This window comes from Carassius auratus, unplaced genomic scaffold (assembly GCF_003368295.1).
Source record: "Carassius auratus strain Wakin unplaced genomic scaffold, ASM336829v1 scaf_tig00028481, whole genome shotgun sequence".
In the NCBI taxonomy this organism is placed as follows: Eukaryota; Metazoa; Chordata; class Actinopteri; order Cypriniformes; family Cyprinidae; genus Carassius; species Carassius auratus.
The window spans coordinates 73,020-95,229 of NW_020525691.1; the positions used below are offsets into that span (position 1 = coordinate 73,020).

At 34.3% G+C, this 22,210-nt stretch overlaps 1 pseudogene; it reads right to left on the reverse strand.

The window, feature by feature from the left end:
- Positions 1-22,210, reverse strand: part of LOC113079523 (low-density lipoprotein receptor-related protein 1B-like) — a 108,403-nt pseudogene that overhangs the window by 71,832 nt on the left and 14,361 nt on the right.

Below are 22,210 nucleotides of genomic sequence, written 5' to 3' on the forward strand. Positions count from 1 at the left end.
GAAGGTGAGGTAACCTATCCTTGGAATGACATTGAACCACAGAAGATTCTGAAATAATCGAAAGTGTCTTTTTGCACTAGGCATTGTGACCTTGTAGGGAAAATGGGACAGTATCTGCTTTCTTGGGCCATTATTTGGAGACTGTAACATTTATGGAAAAACAAATTACCTGTCAGACCAGAAGAGGTAAGCCCCAAAGACTGCTATGGAAAACATATCCACCCCACTCGATGAGAACACGATCTCCCTCTGCTCACCCCGCTCAAGGTTGATTCTTTCAATCTTGCTGTTACGGGCGTCACACCAGTATAATTTATTTTCCTACAATGCAGTTGGAAGACAAACAGCATGCATCTGTTGTATTAAGAATGAAGGAATATATGATCTGGCTGCCCTAAAGCTGCAAGATAAGGCATGAAATCAAAATGGACTGCAACCTGCAGAGTAAGCCTATAGGAAAAGCAGACCTGGTAGTCTATGGAGATGCCATTGGGCTTTGCTAGTCCGGTGCTAACAAGCACGGATTGCTCTGAACCATCGAGGCGTGACCTGGAGATGGTAGGACTCTGACCCCACTCCGTCCAGAAGAGAAACCTGCATGAATTCAAAGCAGAGGATGGTTAAGTAGTCATACTGAGGAATTTTGACCTTTGCACAGTTTGAAATTCAAGATTTATTTTCAGTTTCAGTGAAAACATCTACAATTCTAACAGGGTTGGAGTTTGTTTGGGCTAATGCTGTGTTCAGGTCCTCATGGGGAAATTCTGATTTGGGTGTGTTTTTCCTCTCCTCTACCATTAACAGTCTATTTCTAAATGGAATCAGATCCAGCTTGCGTTTCCACTGCCAATAGTTCCTTTCTTGATAGTCGTGGTGTGTGCTGGAAAGAAGTGAACGACGATAAGTACAACACTGCTTTTCTTTTGTTAAATGTCAGTTTTAATGAACAATAATGGCCATTATAAAATTATAAGTACAAAGTATAAGAGGCTTATGTAATAGGAAATAAATACAAAAGCAAACAATTCAGTCAAACGTTTGCTACAAAATCAGCATTGTACTACGGCAAAGTTCAAAATAAATATACAAAGCACAACTCTGTGTTCAGCTAAAACTATATGACGAGGAATAAATAACAGATTCATGAGACCATGAATGCCTTTTAAATATAGCCTACCCAGAATGAATTGTATCTCGTTTTTAATAACTACAGAAACATCAGAGTCAAAATAATCCACAGATTTTACTTTTAAAGAATTACATTCTCACCTGAAAAAACTACATTTAATTGCACGATAACAGTAATATTTAGAAAATTACACTGGTTTTTGGGCAATGATGTTTCACAAGTCCACAAAAACAGACAAGAACGCATATTGAGAAACGGCTATTGTCTGTATGAAAATATAAAAATGATTAAATAAACGTTTATATTTTTTGTGTTTGCACACTCTGATGTAAATAAGCCCAACACTCATGGAAAGCAAATCAGAATGAGTGAAAAATGCTTTATCACATTCTGCCGTGAGTTTAGCTCCATCCTTTTTGTACCCTTTGCTGTGCCAGGTACCCCAACGGAAGGGTACCAAAAAATGTGGTATGGTACGGTTTGCTATTTTGGTACCATTAACAACTTCTGACATTGGAAACGGAAACAATTGCGTACCTTACTATACTGTACCAAACCGTACTGCTCTGTGGAAACGAGCCATAAAAGGTAAATATTAGTGCCTTAGAGTAGTAATACATACCAATAAGCTACTACTATGTACCGTTTAAGGGTAAACGGTATTGGGAAATAACTAGTAACATGTAACAGCGTTGCATAATTTAATAACAAAATAAATGTAAATGCAATATGTTACAGTTACTTATGAAAACATTAATGATAAAGGTCAGACAATATTCAGTCTTGAGTACTATTGCACAATTAACCCTGCCTGGTTTAAATGTTGGTTAAATTGCTTAATAAAGTAATTGAAATAGTTACACTAATTATTACATTTTAAATAGGGTAACTTGTAATCTGTAATCTATTACAGTTCCAAAGTAACCTTCCCAATACTGACGGTAAATAAGGTACCAAGATGTCCCTTTAAGAGTACTGTCCTGCTGACTGTTGTACCTTTAAAGGTACATTTTTTGCATATTCAAGTGCAAATGAGACAAAATGTAGAACATGATTTGATTTCCATCAGGGAGTGAGTGGATCATTAAAAATGGTCTCTCGCATTTGAAGGGTAGAAGTAAAAAAAATGGGGATGCCAGTGAAAAACATAACAGCTTAATGTTTATAATCCCCTTTTACAGTACAAAGCTGTAGATAATGAGATAACTCATTACAAACATGAGGTCAAGATTATGATGGCCCTCTCAAATTAGAATACATGCAATGGAAATTATAAGGCCTTTAAGGAGGACGTACATCTGCAGTTAACAAGCTCTGAGGTGCTAATTGCACACGCTAACTGCTCTCTAGATGATCATAGGTCATTCATTTAAACGCTGTTGCCACACTTGGGTGAAACTGAAGCTTAGCATTAGAAGAAGAAAAAAAATAAGTCAGAGGGTATTTTTACAATGAAAAAAAAAAAAAAAATGCAGATACATACCCTTTCATTGGGTGCACAGCAATGGCTCTGGGTTGATCAAGACCGTCAGATATCACCACGGCGCGGTACAAGCCATTCAATCGAGCGACCTCAATGAGATTTAAGCCATGGTCCGTCCAGTAAATATTACCTTTGGATGCAAAGCAACAAAGACCCTGAACCAACAGAAAAACAATAAGCCTGACAACATCATTTTGGAAATGTACTGAAATGCTATAAGAAGAGAACCCTTCACACCTGCAAGCCAATCCACTGCAAGTCCTTCAACACGTCCAAGACCACTTGTGACAATGTCCTCTCTCCAGGTCTGATCTCGACTGGACCTAGAGATTCTGTTGGAGCCCATGTCCGTCCAGTACAATGTATCATTACCTAACATATGCAATCAGAAAATAACCCATAATTATAAAGTGTGCCTAGACTAGTTAGCATCTGCTGTTAAATTGCATAACTACCTTATAATAGTGGCAAAAGGTATCTTTATTTAGGATTGCAGAAGATAGCTGTACCATATTAGTCATCACCCGTTATATTTTAGTTTATTCATGTATAAATCAATATTGTACACTTAATTGTGTGTACTAATGTCCAAATTTGTGATTACTGTTGCTGTCAACTCACCAATACTCACTCTTTTCAATCTTTAAATGAATTGTATAGCAGTGCCATTATAGTATCACTGAGATACATTTTTAATATGAGTTTTTATATGCATATAGTATTTTGATATTGTATTAATAGTTTATTAATTTCAGTTTTATTTTTATTGTAGAATTTTCGTTTTTTTATCACATTATATCATGTGACTGATATTTTTGTATAATTGAAGGTACTTTAAAGTTTTTAATATTTTGAATGAGATTTTATTTGTATTTTATCTGTTTCATATTTATTTTAGTTTAAACCTTTGTAATTTAGTTGCGTTTCTGACTTTTTAGTAGTTTTTGTTTTGCATATAGGTTTTATTCCTTTATTTATTTCCGTTTGAGTTGTTTTGGTAGCTACATCTTTTTAAATATATATATAAATATATATATATATATATATATATATATATATATATATATATATATATATATATATATATATATATATATATATATATATATATATATATATATATACACACACACACACACACACACATATATATATATATATATATATATATATATATATATATATATATATATACTTTGTTTTTTATAGTTTTAGTTCATTTTAATAGCCCTGATGAATCAAATTGCTTTGGCAATTTGCTGAAATAAAATTAGTTTAAGATTTATATATTTTGTTTATATTACTTTCATTAGTTTATATTACTTTTTAGAAAAGTAACAGCTTTTCATGTTTTAATTAACTATAGTAACTGATGCAACAATTATTTCAATTATTAACATTTATTAATAAAATGCTCTTAAAAGAATGAAATATTATTTATTTATTTATTTGCCATTTACATCACAGCAGCAAATAACTGCCAATTTTGAATAAACACGGCCTTCAAAAAAGTATTTTTTTAGAGCTGCATGACAAGCTCTACCTACAAAAATGAGTCTATTTCTGCTGGCCAAAATGTCTTTGCCCTTTTGCTCTCATTCAAACCCACCTTTTCTCCAAAACAATAGAGGCTAAAAAGGTTCAAAGTACTCGTGATTGTCCTGGCTCCCATGGTCTGTCCCTTTCAAAACGCTTTTCATAAAAATTGCTTTGACTTGGCCGCATGACATTATCCGTAGCTTAATGCATCACCAGCTCCTCGCCTACTCAAAAATGTACGTTAAATCCCTTTTATAATGACAAAAACTCCAATGAAAGCCCATTCACATCGTTATGAGGCATCGGCTCATCTGTCCAGCTAATCTCTTTCGATTATCTTCCTTCTGTCATAACCGCATTTCGCATCCCTTCACCTCATCTCGCAATGAAAAATATAGAAATGCATTGCAATGCCAATATTTGCTTTATCATGCAAATGCAGAGCTACGAACTGGCTGTCGCTGATGCGAAAAGTGGCATTTCTGTCTCAGTGCGGTGACAGCTGTCCAATTATTGCACTATATGAATCTGTCCCAAACACTGGCAGGAACCTTGCAAATCAATGTTTTCTTCATGTCAAGGGGTGATATGTTGTAAACTTGGCATGGCGATGCCTAATCGCATTGGTTTCTAAATACACAACTAATTCAAAGAACAATAACAGCTCATTTAAGAAGAATCAAAAATTTCTACCTAATTGAAGATAGTAGAACAAAATCTAATATTTTCCCCACATCACACAATTTTTATGTAATACTTTTAACACACTAAAAACTATTAAAATGCTGAACTAGCTTAAAGGTGCCATATGCAAAAATTGAGGTAAAAATATCCATAACATGACCTACACGCATCATAAGAATGAGAAGAAATAAGGGCGATGATGTCATTAAAAAAATGTCAAGTTATAGTGGTGCAGAGATATCAACCTTAATTAGCATTACTAGCCCTGGCCCGACAGGTGTCGTAATACCAGTTTCGGCCATGGGAGGCGGTATGCGGGCAACATAACCACCAGCCAACCTGCAATACACAAATAACTCGCACGGCTTGTGGGCATGCCTGAACCTGATGTCAATCATGTGGAAAGTACAGCCCAGTACTTCATTTCAGTTCAGGGAAGAGAGAGAAAGGATGTCTCAAGCCCTTGGCAAGAGACCACCACCCGCTACAGGGAAACAACCACGCTCAGAATCACAAATCAAATCCGATAAGAAAAGATGCCGAACCAGAGTAAACATCGGCACTGCTTTCCATCGCTGGAGACAACTGATAGAAGGGGGAAGTCGTGGCCTAATGGTTAGAGAGTCAGACTCCTAATCAAAAGGTTGTGAGTTCTAGTCTCGGGCCGGACGGAATTGTGGGTGGGGGTAGTGCATGAACAGTTCTCTCTCCACCTTAAATACCACGACTTAGGTGTCCTTGAGCAAGGCATCGAACCCCCAACTGCTCCCCGGGCGCCGCAGCATAAATGGCTGCCCACTGCTCCGGGTGTGTGCTCACAGTGTGTGTGTGTGTGTGTTCACTGCTCTGTGTGTGTGCATTTCGGATGGGTTAAATGCAGAGCACAAATTCTGAGTATGGGTCACCATACTTGGCTGAATGTCACTTCACTTTAGACCTGAAAGAAATGAGGTTCGACTCCGAACTTGCAATGTTTCTTTTGGATTGGTAAGTTAGATGCTGTTAGTATTTCGCTAGAAGTTTGTTTTATATGTTTGTGTATTTGTTTTCAGGAAGTTATAACATAGAAATGTATCGAAGGCTGTTCAATAAACGTGCTAATGTTAGCGATGGCTAACCGTAGCTGCGTTTGATAATTAGCTAGCTATAACTTAACGTTACCCATTTTATTATATAGGGCTGTGCAAAAAATCGAATGCGATTTTCATGTACATCTCATCAGTAAAGACGCTCCTGTAATTAGGAAGTGTATCTCCCGCACGTGTGTTCAGATCAGGGTTGCCAGGTTTTCACAACAAATCCTGCCCGCGTTTCCGGGAGGTTCCCGGATAAAAAATTGCTTCCCGGGGTAAAAATATACGTTTTTTAGCAGGGTTGCCTTGGTATAATTCGCAGTTTAGGGGCTAAATATCACGTTATTTGTATTGGGGTCGCTGTGACCCGCGGACATGAAAAACAACCACCACAGACTTGGCAAGACTGGTTGGCATTTACTACACAGAGCCGTAATTCACTGACAATCTACACAAAATCGATGTTAAAATCGCAGGTGATTCTTTGTCGATTTTGAAAGCGATTTTGTGTTAGTTGTCGGTAGACTACGGCTCTGTGTAGTAACTGCCGCTACACCTGAACCAGTGTTGCCAAGTCTGCGGTTGTTTTTCATGTCCGCGGTTTGAAGCAATCCCAATACCAATAACGTGATATTTAGCCCCTAAAATGCTAATTTTACCAGGGAAACCCTTCCCAAAAATTTATATTTTAACCCCGGGAAGCAATTTTTATCGGGGAACCTGACAGAAACGCGATTGGGCTAGTTTTGGACTAGTTTTAAGAAGCAACTGGGCAGGATTTGTTGTGAAAACCTGGCAACCCTGATCTGAACGCACATGCTGGAGATATACTTCTAATTACAGGAGCGTCTTTACTGATGAGAGGTGCATGAAAATTGCATTCGATTTTTTGCACAGCCCTATTATTATATCATAACTAACCTGCTCTGTCTAGTCTGTTGGTCTCCGTGTCCTCTTTGCTTCGTTTTTTTTTCTGTGCGTGAAAAAATTGATGTGTGGCGTGAAAGCGTGTGAAAAGAGTAAATTGCGTGTGTCTCACGGTGAATGCTTGAGAGTTGGCACATTAGTTCCCAAGCAGAATAAAGGACAGGTTGATTATTGCCGTTTAGCGTTTGTATTAATCTATGATGTGTCCGTTTGTGTACAGGGACATAAAAAATGAATTAAAAGTGATACGTGGACCAAGGTGTCTGAGATTGTTCATTTTAAGTAAAGGATCCTAATATTTCGTCCACAACAATATTTAATGAGGTTAACTTATAACTCCTTGTGGTTAGTCTGCACAAGATCAACAAGCTTGTTTGCTTTGCGGCCCCTTTAAATACAAAATAAGCATTCGATCTACGTTAGAGCGTCTGAGCGCTCACAAATCTTTCTGCAGCGTCGTGAGCAGAGCGGCAAGAGCGATTTTTGACGCTCTAGACGCAGGCGGGGTGAAAGCACAGTTAGGCTTCGGCTAAGGCTGTAGTGTTGTTGTGAAGGTAGGGGCGGAGCATAGAGACTATGCCGTTTCTCGTTTGTTACTCCAGAGTAGACCAATTCACTTTATTGAGGCATACTGCCCCCATCTGGTATGGAATGTGGAGTATGGCTTGGTTTTTTTTGCCAAACATTACAGATGGCACCTTTAATGACTAAAACTAATTGAATTAAATATGACTAAACAAAACGTATTAAAGCTAAAACCAAAATATTACAAATTAATGTTAAAATAAAGCTAACCAAATTACTACAACAAACTTATTTTTTTGAATTAAAACTGAAAACAAAAATAAAAGTTATTTTAGAAAACAAATTAACATTACTGTAGTGTATAAATAATATCATAAGTCAGTATAAATGATTCAAATAGAGTTTCCTTTTTGATTTAAAAATGCATGCACATGAAGAAAAGTCAAAATAAAAAAGAAACATTAGCTGAAACATTTAGATAAAACACTTTACTTTGGCAGGTAACTAAAACAGTACAATTAATAAAACAAACTGAAATACAAATACATATCAAAAACTATAAATAATTACTAAAGATAAAACTGAAATACATCATTTTTGATTAAATCATTTTATTGTAAACTAACAATATTAATTCATAATATAAAATTATTAATATATATATATATATATATATATATATATATATATATATATATATATATATATATATATATATATATATATATATATATATATATCTTTTTTTTTTTTATTAATTTTTTTCTATCTTCATGTAAAATATAAGAAAAAGTGCAATTACCGGCATGATAGTCCAGTCCCACTGCGAACAGAGTGCCAGTTAGAGGCATCAAAACTTCAGAGTTATCGCTGGGATCCAGAGACAGTCCTCGTATACCCTCATTAACGGAGTACATCAGGAAAGACTGAAGACCTAGCAAAGAAAAAACAGCCACAGGTCAATGTGCTTTTGTGAAATAATGAATGCCTCCGAGATCGGAAGGTTAATTATGTCCATATGCAGAGGTCACAACTAACGGTCGTACCCTCACAGGTGAAGCGGTCCGGGCGAAGGTTGTAGCCCGTAGTACAAGAACACGTCCGAGTTGTTTCAGAAGTTGGAAGGCAAAGCTGGGAACAACCGCCATTGTTCGGTACACAAGGATTGCGACCTACAAAGAAAATGTTAAAATTTTTGAATGCGTACAGGTGTATGTAATGCTAATCTGTCAAACTAGTTTGGTGATTAGCTTGTGTACATTCTTAAAAAACGAAGAAGAACATGAAGTTGAGGGGAGAAAAAAAAAAGGTGGCTCTTTGACTTTGTTCCTCGGACACTTCGTCAGAATCACCCCAGTTAGCTCATTTGAAGTGGTGTAATGAGACGGCCTTCGCTCCCATGAGGTCCGTGTCAGAGAGATAAACGAGGAAGCTAATTGGTATGATGAGATTTGAGAAGGTAGCAAAAAGATGTACCTTAAAGTGCCCCTAATTGCCAGTGTTTTTTATCCTAATAGAGCGTTTAGAGGATCAAGAACTCCTCTGCTAATAGACCTGTCAGTGATATGAATGTCTCTCGCCATAATTCATAAGAAGGAAAGGGCTTTGACAACGTGTGGCTGTAGAAACATATCCGTTATGAAACAGAGCCACTATCAGAGTCATCTCCAACCACACCTTGAAGAAATGACAAGGATTTTATTACTTGGGGGCATTAATGGAAATATGAGTTTGAAATGAGTCTGAAAATTAAGGTAATATAAATTAACACTTTAAATTAAAACTGTAAAAAAAAAAAAAAAAAAAAAAATATATATATATATATATATATATATATATATATATATATATATATATATATTACTGTCATTGTAAAAAAAACTAAAAATAAATATTAAATGAAGAAACAAAATTAAAAAAATATTTTCTTCACAACTAAAATAAAACAAATATATATATATATATATATATATATATATATATATATATATATATATATATATATAATACAATTAATACAATTATATGTTGTTATAGTTCTAATCTATTATTTAATAATTATAATTTGATATCTGATATATTTGATATAATTATAATTATGATTAAATAATAAGTAAAAAAACTCATTAAATTCAAGGAAGTCAATGAAGGTAACTCGTTGATTAAAAGGTGTGTAAACTCTTGATATCACTTGTGTTTTGTAAAGAAAAGAAAAAAAAACATTTGATGTTAGTCACTCTTTAGAAGCTGTTGAGTCTGGATTTTATTTTAGACAAAACATTCCGGAATATGTTTCTTTTTACCTTTCTGACTGTCTTTGTCATACACTTTGATGTGGACGATGCCTGTGGTCTTATTCCGAAGAACCGTTAGGTTTTTTCCATCCCTCTTGTTGATGGTTCCCAGCTGAGCGAGAACATCATCTGCCCACCATAACTTCCCACCTAGAGAGAAAATCATGCTTCTGAACAGCTGAAAAACACTTAAATCTCTATTTTTAATTTAAATTTAACAAGTAACATTCGCACAAACTTTTTTTTTTCAACATCAAGTTTTCAGGTTAAAATCCAAAGGAAAATGAAAGAAATTAAATGTCACCATTTCATCATAACAGACATTTCTGAATAAACCCTTTTGACTTTATCTCAAAAAGTTATGCGCATAAATTATTTTACATTACTTTCAATAATAAACCATTATTAAATCTAGGTTATTATTAATTAAATATTCATAACTAATAAATACATTTGAAAGAAATGTATTCAATATAATTTAAATAAATATGCAACAAATAAGAAATGCAAGTAGTAATAGTATTAATAAATAAATAATTTGATTAATTAATAGATTGATGAATTAATTAATGATTTTTTTAATTATTTAGCTATAGCTTTATTGACTACAGTACATCTGGGCATAGATTATATCACTTTACTCAGTGTTAGGGGTAATGAGTTACAAAGTAATGGATTAAAGTAACTATATTACTTTTTTGGGTAACGAAGTAAAGTAACACATTACTCTAATAATATTGGTAACTACACTACTTTACTAGACTATAGGAACACGCTTTCCTGCGTTACAAATGCTGTGTTTGCATGTGTGTAAAGTTCTGGGCCGGGTTTCCCGATAACGATTGATCTTAGCGCTTAAGAGTGTTTTCTACGTTCGTTATTGTTTGATGTGCGTTTCCCAACATCTACTGGGATGGGATGCTTTAAGTGCTAGGAGTCGCTCTCTGTTTGTCAAGTGCCGAAATGTTATCTTACAGACGGTTTCATTGGGCATCCTCGCCTGGCCCTAAATTAACTTCCGGTCTGTGTTGTGTATATCGATCTGGCTGCTGTGCCTTCTACCAACGCAGTTAAAGTTAAGGTGATGAGTAGACTGAAGTTGGGCTCAGGTGGTTGTGATGTGGGATGTGTTTACCATACATTTATTTATTTTTGGAGACTCGCCACGATTTTAAAACTAAACGTTTTTTCCAAAAGGCTTTGTTGAATAAACACGAGCACGCACTGCACGTTTAATAATAATAATAATAATAATAATTCCTTAAATTTATATGTTTAAATATCAAAACAAGACACAGGTGTTTTTATATCACTGTATTTCTGAAGAAAGACTTGCATGTTATATGCCTGATAAAACAGCGTTTGTGAGCTCAGTGCTCCTTTGTTTATAGCGGTTACTTGGGAAAACTTTATTTCTCGCGCTTTGAGGCATCTCCTGCTTAACATTTCTCCCATGTTTTAATTTTAATAGTAAATCCCCTTTTTTTACCAACAAATAAAGTTTTCTTAATTTTCATTATTTAAAAGAAAATCAAAATTAATATTTTATACCTTCATTTGATAACCAGAAAAATTTTAATACACAACAGAATTTCTGATGGGGAAAAAAACATTTCATAAGGCTATTTTAAGAAAAAATGAATAGATTAAGTTGTTTTTATACATTTAAATAATTACACATGCAAAAAAATAAAACATATGCTGAAGAAAAAAAGAACATTTCATAGGGCCCTAAACATGTATTTTTTTGTTTACTTTTAATACATTTCTGTGAAAATGTATAAGTGTTATGATTTAAATTAATTAGACATGCTTTTTGATTAATACAATTAAATTTAACCATTAAAAAGGAGTTAAAAAAAAAAAAAAAAATGGAATCCAGAAAAATTTAATAGAAAAATGGAATTTGGAAAAAATAAAACAGATTTTACAGGGCCCCCAAAAAAAGTAAAGTAAAGTAATAAGTAGTGAAGCTACTTTTCATATGCAGTAACTAGTAAAGTAATCTCATTACAATTTACTATTAGTAACTAATTAAATTTTTTTTAGTAACTACCCCAACACTGACTTTACTGTACAAATTTGTCCTCTCTGAAATTGAACCGGGTGAAATATGTCTTTATCCATGCTGTATTTCTTTGCTGCGGACAGCACACTGCAAATCCGCTAAGCCCTATGGCATGTCAAATCAGCCTTCAAGAAATGGTACAACACCGAGAAAACCAACTGGGACTCACACACCCTCTGTGATTACACATCATAAAAAGGCATGCAAGTGTGCCACAGTCTCCCAACATCCTTTTCCCCGGTGACCCGAACCGCTCACGACGAGCTACACATTCCTCTGCCCATATTACTTGCGAGTCATGTCTTAGATTGAAGAAGGAGCCGTCCCTCGGCGCGAAACAACGCTACATTACCCCTGTTCTACCCACCCTCCCAGCACTTATGAATCCCATAGGTGTGAGAAGCAGCATCTTAGTCCCCTGGCAGGCCTGAATGGATTACATACAGACGCCAAAAGCAAGCAGGACTATTCTTAGCACTCGGCCTGAGCTGAAGCTATCAGCCGTTGGCAGACACAAACGCAGGGGAAATGAATTACGGCGAACAGTGTTGTTTTATACTTCACGTAGGGCACAGCAGAGGATCGTTTAGATTCTCCGTGGTGGAGAACATTCCTGAATAGAGTAAGGGTACAGATTTAATTTGATCCAAATGAAAATGTGGCTAGAAATGTGAGATTTTCAAAAGTAAACACACCCCTACATTTAATGCCCAAAATTACAATTATAAGTGCAAATTTGCAGAACATCGTAAAAAAAGAGAAAGAACCTGATATAAACTTCAATAAACCAGTCTATTTTGATTAAGTCTATGGTACCATTATGTCGAAATCAATAATATGCCCTAGCTGCATGTAACAATTTGCTAAAAACATTATCTATTGGGTGCACTTACTTTTTAATTGAGTTTCTGTAGATATCTGTGTTGAATAAAAAATCTCAAGTCCAGTTTTCATTGTTGATTGTTAAACTGCATAACGTTCAGCCTATCAATGCTTTAAAAATAGTAAATCAGAGGAGCACATCCATAATAAATACATTTTAATAGGGTGTGCTTATTTTTGAAAGAAAACAACTGAAGATTTTAAAGTCCAGTTTTCACTGGAGTTCAGCCATAAATACGGTCCGAATAAAGTTATAGTTTCAATAAGTCCATGTGCATTGAAAAAAAGGGACTTTTGATGGGATGCACTTACTTTTTCACACCACTATATTGACAGGACTATAAGGGCTCGTTTGATATGGAAATGTTTTCTTTCTTCTTCTTTTTAAGTGGATATCGGTGTCTGGAGTTTTTGTCCTTTTATCTTCGTTGTTGTTGTTGAAAGTTGTGTACATTTAATTTTATATTAAAGTAATTGAACAAACTATACTTCGAACTTTCATAGCCTCATTTTGTATTCATCATATTAAATATTTCCCAAACAAAGGACATATAAATGGATATTATTCTAAATTGGGTGTACTTACACAGCACTACACTGACATAACTATTAACGATTATTTTTGATATGTAAATCATTTTTCATTGAATTTCCCGCCATTTATATTTCATTATAATGACATAAAACAGAGTCTGAAGTCTTTTGTCCACTTTTTTGTTGTATATACGTATTTTCAATTTGGTTGACTTTCACTGTGCGTAAATGTCATTGAACAAACTAAACTTCTAACTCTCATAGCTTCATTTTTATTCATCAGATTAATTACTTCCCAAATAAGGGTCATAAGTTCTTCAAGTGTAAGAATGAGCCGACTATGTCATTCAAAGACAACAATGACAAAGAAAATGAAAAACGCAAAAGAAGCCATTAATAATTCATTATCTCTTTACTTGTTTCCTCACTCCCGGGGCACCTGGTAAAAAAAGGGGGTTAATTAGACATTAATATTAAACAAACGAGTGTAATAATCAAATGGCCCTGATATGAGAACCAAGAATGTGTCAGACGAAGTTCAGTTGCCTAATCCAGCAGAATAGAGAAAGGAAGAAATAAAGTGAGAGCGTCTTATTATGTGTCTTCAAATGAAAGCCGATGTATTTTTGTCACGAATTTCTGTGCTGTATGATTCAAACACAAATTCCTTTGTTACCATCTGGTTTGATATTATAATATGTAGGTGCCTTCTAACATACACCTGTATATAAAATATTAGGGTGTTATATACAGTAGCATGGCTCCTGATATATGAGAGGAGTAAACAGTGTTCGATGTGGATAAGCAGACAGAACAGACTTCAACCATCACTCCATTACCAGCTAACAGATGCTGATTGCCGAGATGGTGCTCAATCTGATTGTATTAGTGGTTGGCAAAATCAGTATCCAATTTAGAGAGGGTTTGAGAGGATGATACAGCAAGAGAAGCGAGAACAGGTTGTTCCTCGGGGTTTAATCGAATGATACATCCACATTTGGCATGTTTGGCTGGGCAAATGATTTATCTCATGCAATCCCCAAGATTTAAGATCTTTTACCTCAGGTTCATCGTTCGCAATATTACACAGACTTACTGAGAAACTGCCGTGGGTGGAATAAGCCAAATCAAATGAGTTATAATTTGAGCGGCAATATAGTTGTTTTAGGAAATGTAATAAAAAATGAGTCGGATATCCGCATGGATTGGATTCTGCATTGAATCATACATTAAAAATGTACTCACAAAAGTGTTTTTTGTATATTTTTTTACACATTTAATTACTTTTCTGTTTTATTTGGAATGTTATGTACACAAAGCAAAGGATGATTACTCCTAAAATAAGTCTTTTCAGAACATCACACAATGATTGATTTAAAAAAGATAATAAACTAATAAAAATGATCACACATATAAGTAAAATTCATTTAAATCTAAAAAATAAAATAAAATAAAAAATCAGCTTGACAATTTATATTGAAACAATTTGTGTATATACAAACAAAAATGTGTTGTGCATATTTATTGTAAATTAATTTAAACTGCATTTATATTATGTTCCAAGCCATTGTTTAAAAAAATCTAATAACAGAATTTAATATTAATTTGCAGTTAATTTTATATTAAAGCAGTTTTATAATAATATAAATAAAGGGGTTTTGGTAAATGTTAAAACCTATTTTGAATATATCAAATGAATTACAAATTATAAATATTAATAATTGTTTACTATAACTGTATTGAATATATAATATTCACATAATGTGTAAAAAAACCTGTTCATTATTATTGTAAATAATTATCCATTATATCTAATTATCTCTATATCTAAAATCTTTAATTCTGATCAGATGAGCAGTTGTAAAATCTCCAAATAATATATATTTATATATATATATATATATATATATATATATATATATATATATATATATATATATATATATATATATATATATATATATATATATTATTTTATTTTTATTTTTTTATGAAAACACTAATTAAGTAAACGTTTTAAAACCTTATCTCTACTCATATGGGACCTGTCCTGGTCTTTAAATGACCTGAAATATACCTGCCTGCTGACAGCTCAAGGATATTTACCCAAAATATAGCCCAATTACTTCTATCATGCAGTTTTTGCCCATTAACATCAATGACCTCTATAATTTGGTGCAATTATTAAGCTTCAAAATCTTCTTATCCCTGGAAATCAGGACGTTTTGTCTCCTGAATGCTACACTCAAAAAAATGACTCTTTGGCTGAACATGATTCTATCATGGACAGTGGTTCCACATGTTTGTACCATGTTATTTGGACATGAATAAATCAAGTTATAAGGACTTGTCTACCTTTAGTTGAGTTTACTCAGTTTGCTTTAGTTCATCCTACATGAAATATCTGAGTAGAGATAATATGTTTACATCATGAAGAACCACTGTCCATGCAAGTTTAGCCAAAGTGTTATAAAAACATTAGCAAGTAAGATATAACTTTTCTTTACACATGATGTTAATTGTTTGCAGTTTAAGGATGTTACTATGTGTACATCATACACTAGCACTCTCATTAAAGTTGCTTTTTTTTTAAATTAAGTATTTTAGACGTTCTTTCAACCAGGTCCTCAACCCAACCACAAGCTCCACACTTCACCACAATGGTAACTCGCACAAAATACACCAATATAAAGTTTTTTAAAATGCCCACATAATAGAGCATTATACATGAAAAAGTCTCCTTATTATCACATTTTATTAAAAACTGCATAAAATAACACTTTATTTCAACATTTTCTCTCCCCATATCCAGTCCTGTGCAAAGCATGATGGGAAGTGTAAAACTTATTTTGAGGGACTTGATTGAAACATGTTCTTTCAAAATGAAAACTTTATGTTAAACCAACGAGAGACAGGTTTAAGTCAGTTTAACATGACACAATCATGTTGAAATGAAAAATAGCCAAAATGGCATTAATTCAACATGAATTGTTCAGGTAAAGTGAACAAAACTAAAAATTCATTTTTTTGAGTGTAAAGGTAAGACGTCTCATCAGAACTGCTGTCTTTTGCTGATGATCCTCATGAACCAGCTGTTTTACTCTTAAACAGATTAATGTCAATCCACAAATAATGAAAAATGAGCACCGTGATCCCAGAACCCCTCTGGACAGAGTCATGCAGTGGGTCAAAGGAAATGAAATGATGGAAACAAGAGGGGCACACGGGCAAGTGCTTCATTGAGTTTCTTTATGTGAGAGAAAGACACTAAAATTGAAACACTGTATCTGCTCTCACCAAATAAAAAAATGATATGTTTTAAGAACGTAACTATGGCCTGGGGTGTTTATTGTCAATATAAATTTTTTTTGTTTTTTTTATAGACAATATGAAATCAAAACTGACCCTATATGTACTTTCTTTTTGTGCACAATCCATCAGAGTGAGAAATAAAAACTGATTATATATTATTAACTACATTATTAAATAACTGTTTACATATGATTTTTTTGTTAACATTTTTCTTCCCCCTTCACACTTCACATTAAGGTTCCATATTTTAATTTCAACATTTACTGTTACATTTTTTTAAATCAAAAGCTGTCTCTGTTAATATTATTTACTGGATCGAATTAACATAAACTAATAATGAACAGTCATTATGTTTAACATTAACAAAAGATGTGAAAATATTTTCTCTCTTTGTTAATTTTAGTTTATGCAATATGAAGTGAAATGAAGTGAAAGTGACATTCAGCCAAGTATGGTCACCCATACTCAGAATTTGTGCTCTGCATTTAACCCATCCGAAATGCACACACACAGAGCAGTGAACACACACACACACACACAAACTGTGAGCACACACCCGGAGCAGTGGGCAGCCATTTATGCTGCGGCGCCCGGGGAGCAGTTGGGGGTTCGATGCCTTGCTCAAGGGCACCTAAGTCGTGGTATTGAAGGTGGAGAGAGAGATATCTAACAATATCTAACTAACATAAACTTACTGCAAAGTATAAATTTGCATAAATTGGCCTAAAGGTTAATATTCTGCATTATGTGAGCGGAGACCAAGGTTGGAGAGTAAAGCGAGGATAACAAAACAAAATGCAAACAAGAGCAAAACAAATCACTGAAACAAAAAACAGCAAACAAAACAAGACAAAAAACTAAACAAAAACAAAACTGAGCAAACAAATCAAAACAGAACAAAAACTATAAAAAAAAAAAAAAATAGAGAAAACAAAACAAAATGCTGAGCAAACAAAACAAAAACAGCAAAATGAAACTAAACAAACAATAGCAAAATAAAACCAGCAAACAAAACGGAAAACAAAAAGCTAAAAAAATAAAATAAAATTGGGAAACAATCAGCTAGCTTTGCAGTTGGCAGAGTAATGTGATAAACTTAAACCTACTATAGAAATATATATTTTAAAACATTTCACTACAGATTTTCTAATCCAGAAATATTCCTATAACAACCCAAAATGTGATTTTCCAACATGTTTTTTTCTCTTTTTACAGGTCCAATCAAATCAGGTCATTTAGGAATAAGCCCCATAACAGAAGTTAAATGAGTTGTGAATAACCATTTTACATTTACATTTGCTCACTTAGCAGATACTTTTATCCAGAAAAAACATCACAAGCAATTAAAAATTGTATGCTGTCTTTATTGTTGATACGGTTTCCTTCGTATTGACAAATCACTCGGATTTCCTCATTTGCTTTACATAAAAGCACCTGCTAAATGAATAAATGTGAACGTCACAAAAAAAATGTAACAAAAAATAAATAAGATTTGCACGGAAAATCAACCATGAGTCAGAAGCCACATGTAAAATGACAGCGCAAATTCATATCTGTCTTTGGCCGAGTCTCAAAAACCCCACAGAGCTGCGACAATCAGCAAACACAGCTGTGACATCAAAAGTCGTGAGTCATCAAAGTTCAAGAAAAAACACATCTCAGAACATGAACAGTGTTGCGATTCAAGCCCTTTGAAAACAACAATCGCTCTCAATTGATTTGTAATTGCAGTGTACTAAAACAGCTCCACAATTAAGCCTTAACAAAAACCCACATGCCCACATTCAGCATAAAAACTGTTCCTTTTCATTCACACGCCGCTGTTCACAAACCATTTATACTGTCTATCTTCTTACTAATTAAATAGCTCCATTATTTGCTTGGTTATAATTAACCTTACTAAATCAAATGCTGATGAAAACAGCCTTTACTCACCCATCACTGCTAATGCCGTGGCTTTCCGGAGCTCTTTTTTCAAGCTGTCAATCACATCCAGACCACTCCCATCCAGGTTACATCTATTAATGGTTCCGTTTCCAGAACTTATCCAGTATAGCTTGTTGGCCGAGTAGTCGATTGACAGCCCTGGAAAGCACAAAGAAAATATGAAAGCATGTAAAGCAATGGCTCTTAAATAAAATACATATACATATATCAGTTTATATATAATAATGATCATGTGACACTGAAGACTGAAGTAAAGTTGATAAAAATTCAGCTTTGCATCACGGAATAAATACTACATTATAATAGTTTACAGTAGTAAACAGTTATTTTAAATTGTTATAACATTTCTAAATGTTACTGTTTTATTGTGTTATTTTAACAAATTAATACAGCATTGGTGAGTATAAGATACGTTTGGGTTTGGAAAGCAGTTTGTGTTTGGGAGACATGAGGGAGAGAAAATTACAGCAATTTATTTATTTATTTATTTGGTGAAATATACCTTTGAACAGATGCTCAAGAGTAAACAGATTTATCCCAAACTTCATTATTTGACCTTATCTTGTGACAAGAGATGTTTCTGTTCAACATAGCCAATTTAAATAACAAAGAACCGAACACTGTTTCATATTATGAATATCAACACACATCGGCACTAACAAAACCTGTCTGGTTATTTGAAATCTGCAATTTCCCCTACAGCAAAGCATGTTTATTTGCTGCACAGCATAAATAGTGTTCAAATAGAGTGCAAAAGGTTGATCTCTCTTTTTATTTCCTTCATCTGCAATAATCCCTTGTTCACATCATAATGATAACCGCGTTATCTAAGATTTGTCTCAGGCCGTAATCACACGTACTGCATGTCAGGGAGATTTTGCTTTAATTAAGAGTTGAGGGGAGAACCACGAACATCTTAGAGTGCTCAAGCAATACCTAGGGCTACAACTCAGACCAAATTACTATTGATATTATGATTTCAACAGACATGGCCTAGAGGAAGAGGAGGAATGAGTAAATGGTGTCCTTATTCTCACATACAGTGATAGTAAATACATGTACATGAGGCCATGTGATCCTGCAAATGTTAAATAAGATAATGTCTAATTTCTTCTAAAATTTCTAATTTCTCAAAAGTAAAAGCACAAAAGTGAAACAAACATTAAAGCAAAGAAAACAGTGTTGCTAACATCTTACATAATGCGGTTTGCAAAAAAATTAAAAATAAATAAGAGCACTAAATAATTTAATTAAAAAAGGAAAATGCAAAACAGACAAAGGCAAATCAAAGAAAAACAAAAAGCCAAGCGAAGCAAAAAGTGAAACAAAAGAAAATCAAAAGAAACACAAAACAGACTTAACCAAAGCAAAAGCAAAACCAATGAAAGCAAAACAAAACAAAACAAACAAAATCAACACAAAATAGACTAAATCAAAAGCAAAGCAAAACAGATGACTACAAAAAAAAGCAAAGCAAAATGAAGCACATAAATGCAAAGCGAAACAAAAGCAATGCAAAACAGACTAAACCGAAACAAAAGCAAAACAAAGAAAAGCAAAGCAAGACAGATGAAAGCAATGCAAATCAAAGTAAAGAATAGCAAAACAAATACAAAAGTAAATAAAAAAGACTATAGCAAAATGCAGCAAAGATAAGCAGACAAAATAACGAGAAGCAATCCAAAACAGACACGAGCAAAGTAAAAACAAACTAAAATATAAAAGCAATGCAAGAGCAGCACAAAACAGACTAAAGCAAGAGAAAAATGAAGCAAAGAAATGCAAGCAAAACAGAACAAAAGCAAAGCAAAAGATTGCTTTTGCTTTGCTTTTGTTCTGTTTGGCTTGCATTTCTTTGCTTCAGAAAAAAAAAACAGAAAAGCAAAAGCAAAGCAAAGAAAAACAAAGCAAAACAAAAAAGCTATGCAAACAGACTAAAGCAAAGCAAAACAGATGAAAGCAGTCGAGACAAAACAGGCAAAACAGACAAAGGCGAAGCAAATGCAATTTACTTGAAATAAATTAAAATAATATTTCATTTCCAGATTCACGTAGAAGAGAAAAATATATATATAATTTACCTAAAACAATATAAATAAAACTTTCAATAATACCAAACTAACACCATTTTGGATTAATATATTTTTACTCTATCGTAATTCATCCAACTACTGCCTTCTCCACAGATGACATATGCCTTAGATTTGGACCAAAAGAAAGTATCACAGAAAGAATCCATAACCATTTTGCCTTAAAACAGTAAGTACACATCTCACTACTGCAGGTTTTGGAACATCAATTTACCAACAGGCTCCTTCTGGTTCTGGTGCAAAATCTTGATGTTGCTGCCATCCATGTTGGCCATATTTATAGTGCCTCCATCCATCCAGAACATCTTCCTGTGGACCACAACAAAAACAAGAATCATTCAGAAAGATGGATGAGTCTTGGAGATGAAGGATGGGACTCTTCTGTGTAAGGATCACGACCCGTGTGAAGGTCGGGAAGGTAGCAAAGAACTTTATCTTCCCAATCACAACAGAGCACAAAACAATCAAATAAAGCTGTCTCTATCTCCTTCATACATCTTGATGGCCCTCATGAACCTACGTGACAAATGACTTTCAGAAATGTCGATGAGGTTGGAAGCTAAAATGAGAAGACAGCTGGAGAGAGCAAAAAAAAAACGACATGAGGGGCAAAGATCACGAGAGATATTGACAACAACAAGCGCACTGTACTGTGATCAAGATTCATCAATGGATTACAGAATCGCGTTTCAAATCTCATGTAAACAATTGCGATTACATAGCATTAATTAGCTTGCATGCTTGGAATTATAATGTATGCTAATTAAAAAGCTGTCATTGACCAGCCCAACTAGGGTAAGATAAATTCACACTTCAGATTGGTTTGACATCATTAAAGAGTATTCACGGCTACAACGATTTGTCAGTCTTAATCAACTCTTATAAAATGACTCTAATAACTTTAGTTAATTGTGCACGCTGCATACAAACAGAGACCTGTTCAGTAATTAGCTCTGTAACTGATGTTTCTCAGACGCAGCTTTGACAGTAACAAAAGGTGACAATTCGACGGAAGTGTGCAATTACTTACTAATAAATAGGATAGCGATCTTTCGCGACACAAAGCCCGTAACTTCTCCAATATGGATATGGCTAATTGTTAGTGTGGTTTTTGCTGTTACCCTTTAGATGGATGCAGGACGAGACACTTGGGTTTGTCCATGCCGTGAACGACGGTGGTTTTGAGGGATCCGTCAAGACGGGCGACGTTAATGTGGGTCTCGTCGTTGTCTGAGCTCATCCAGTACATGTTTCTCGACAGCCAGTCAATAGCCAGGCCACGGATATTAGATAAGTCTGGAAATACAGATGTTATCAACACATAATCAGCATCTTTTCATCACATAAAACAAAGTGTTGTGTGTGTGTGTTTACAGTTACAGTACAGTTAACTGTCAAAGTGGAACATAACATACCTCCAGAAAGGAGGGTTTCGAGTTTGGTCCCGTTAATGAAAGCCCGTTTTATCGTTCGGGTCTTAACATCGGCCCAGTAAATCCTCTCATCTACAGCATCGTAATCCATCGCCGAGACATCATCGATATCGGGTACGGTGAGGGCCATGATGACGTTGAGGTACGGCTTGTCGATGTCCACTCCTCGAATCTCAGATCTCCGAGCATATAACAGAAACTTCCTCACACCTGTTCACAGATACATAAATATATAATCAACTCAAATTCATTCTCAATTGAATTCTATTTCTCTGTCTCTAGTATCTCGG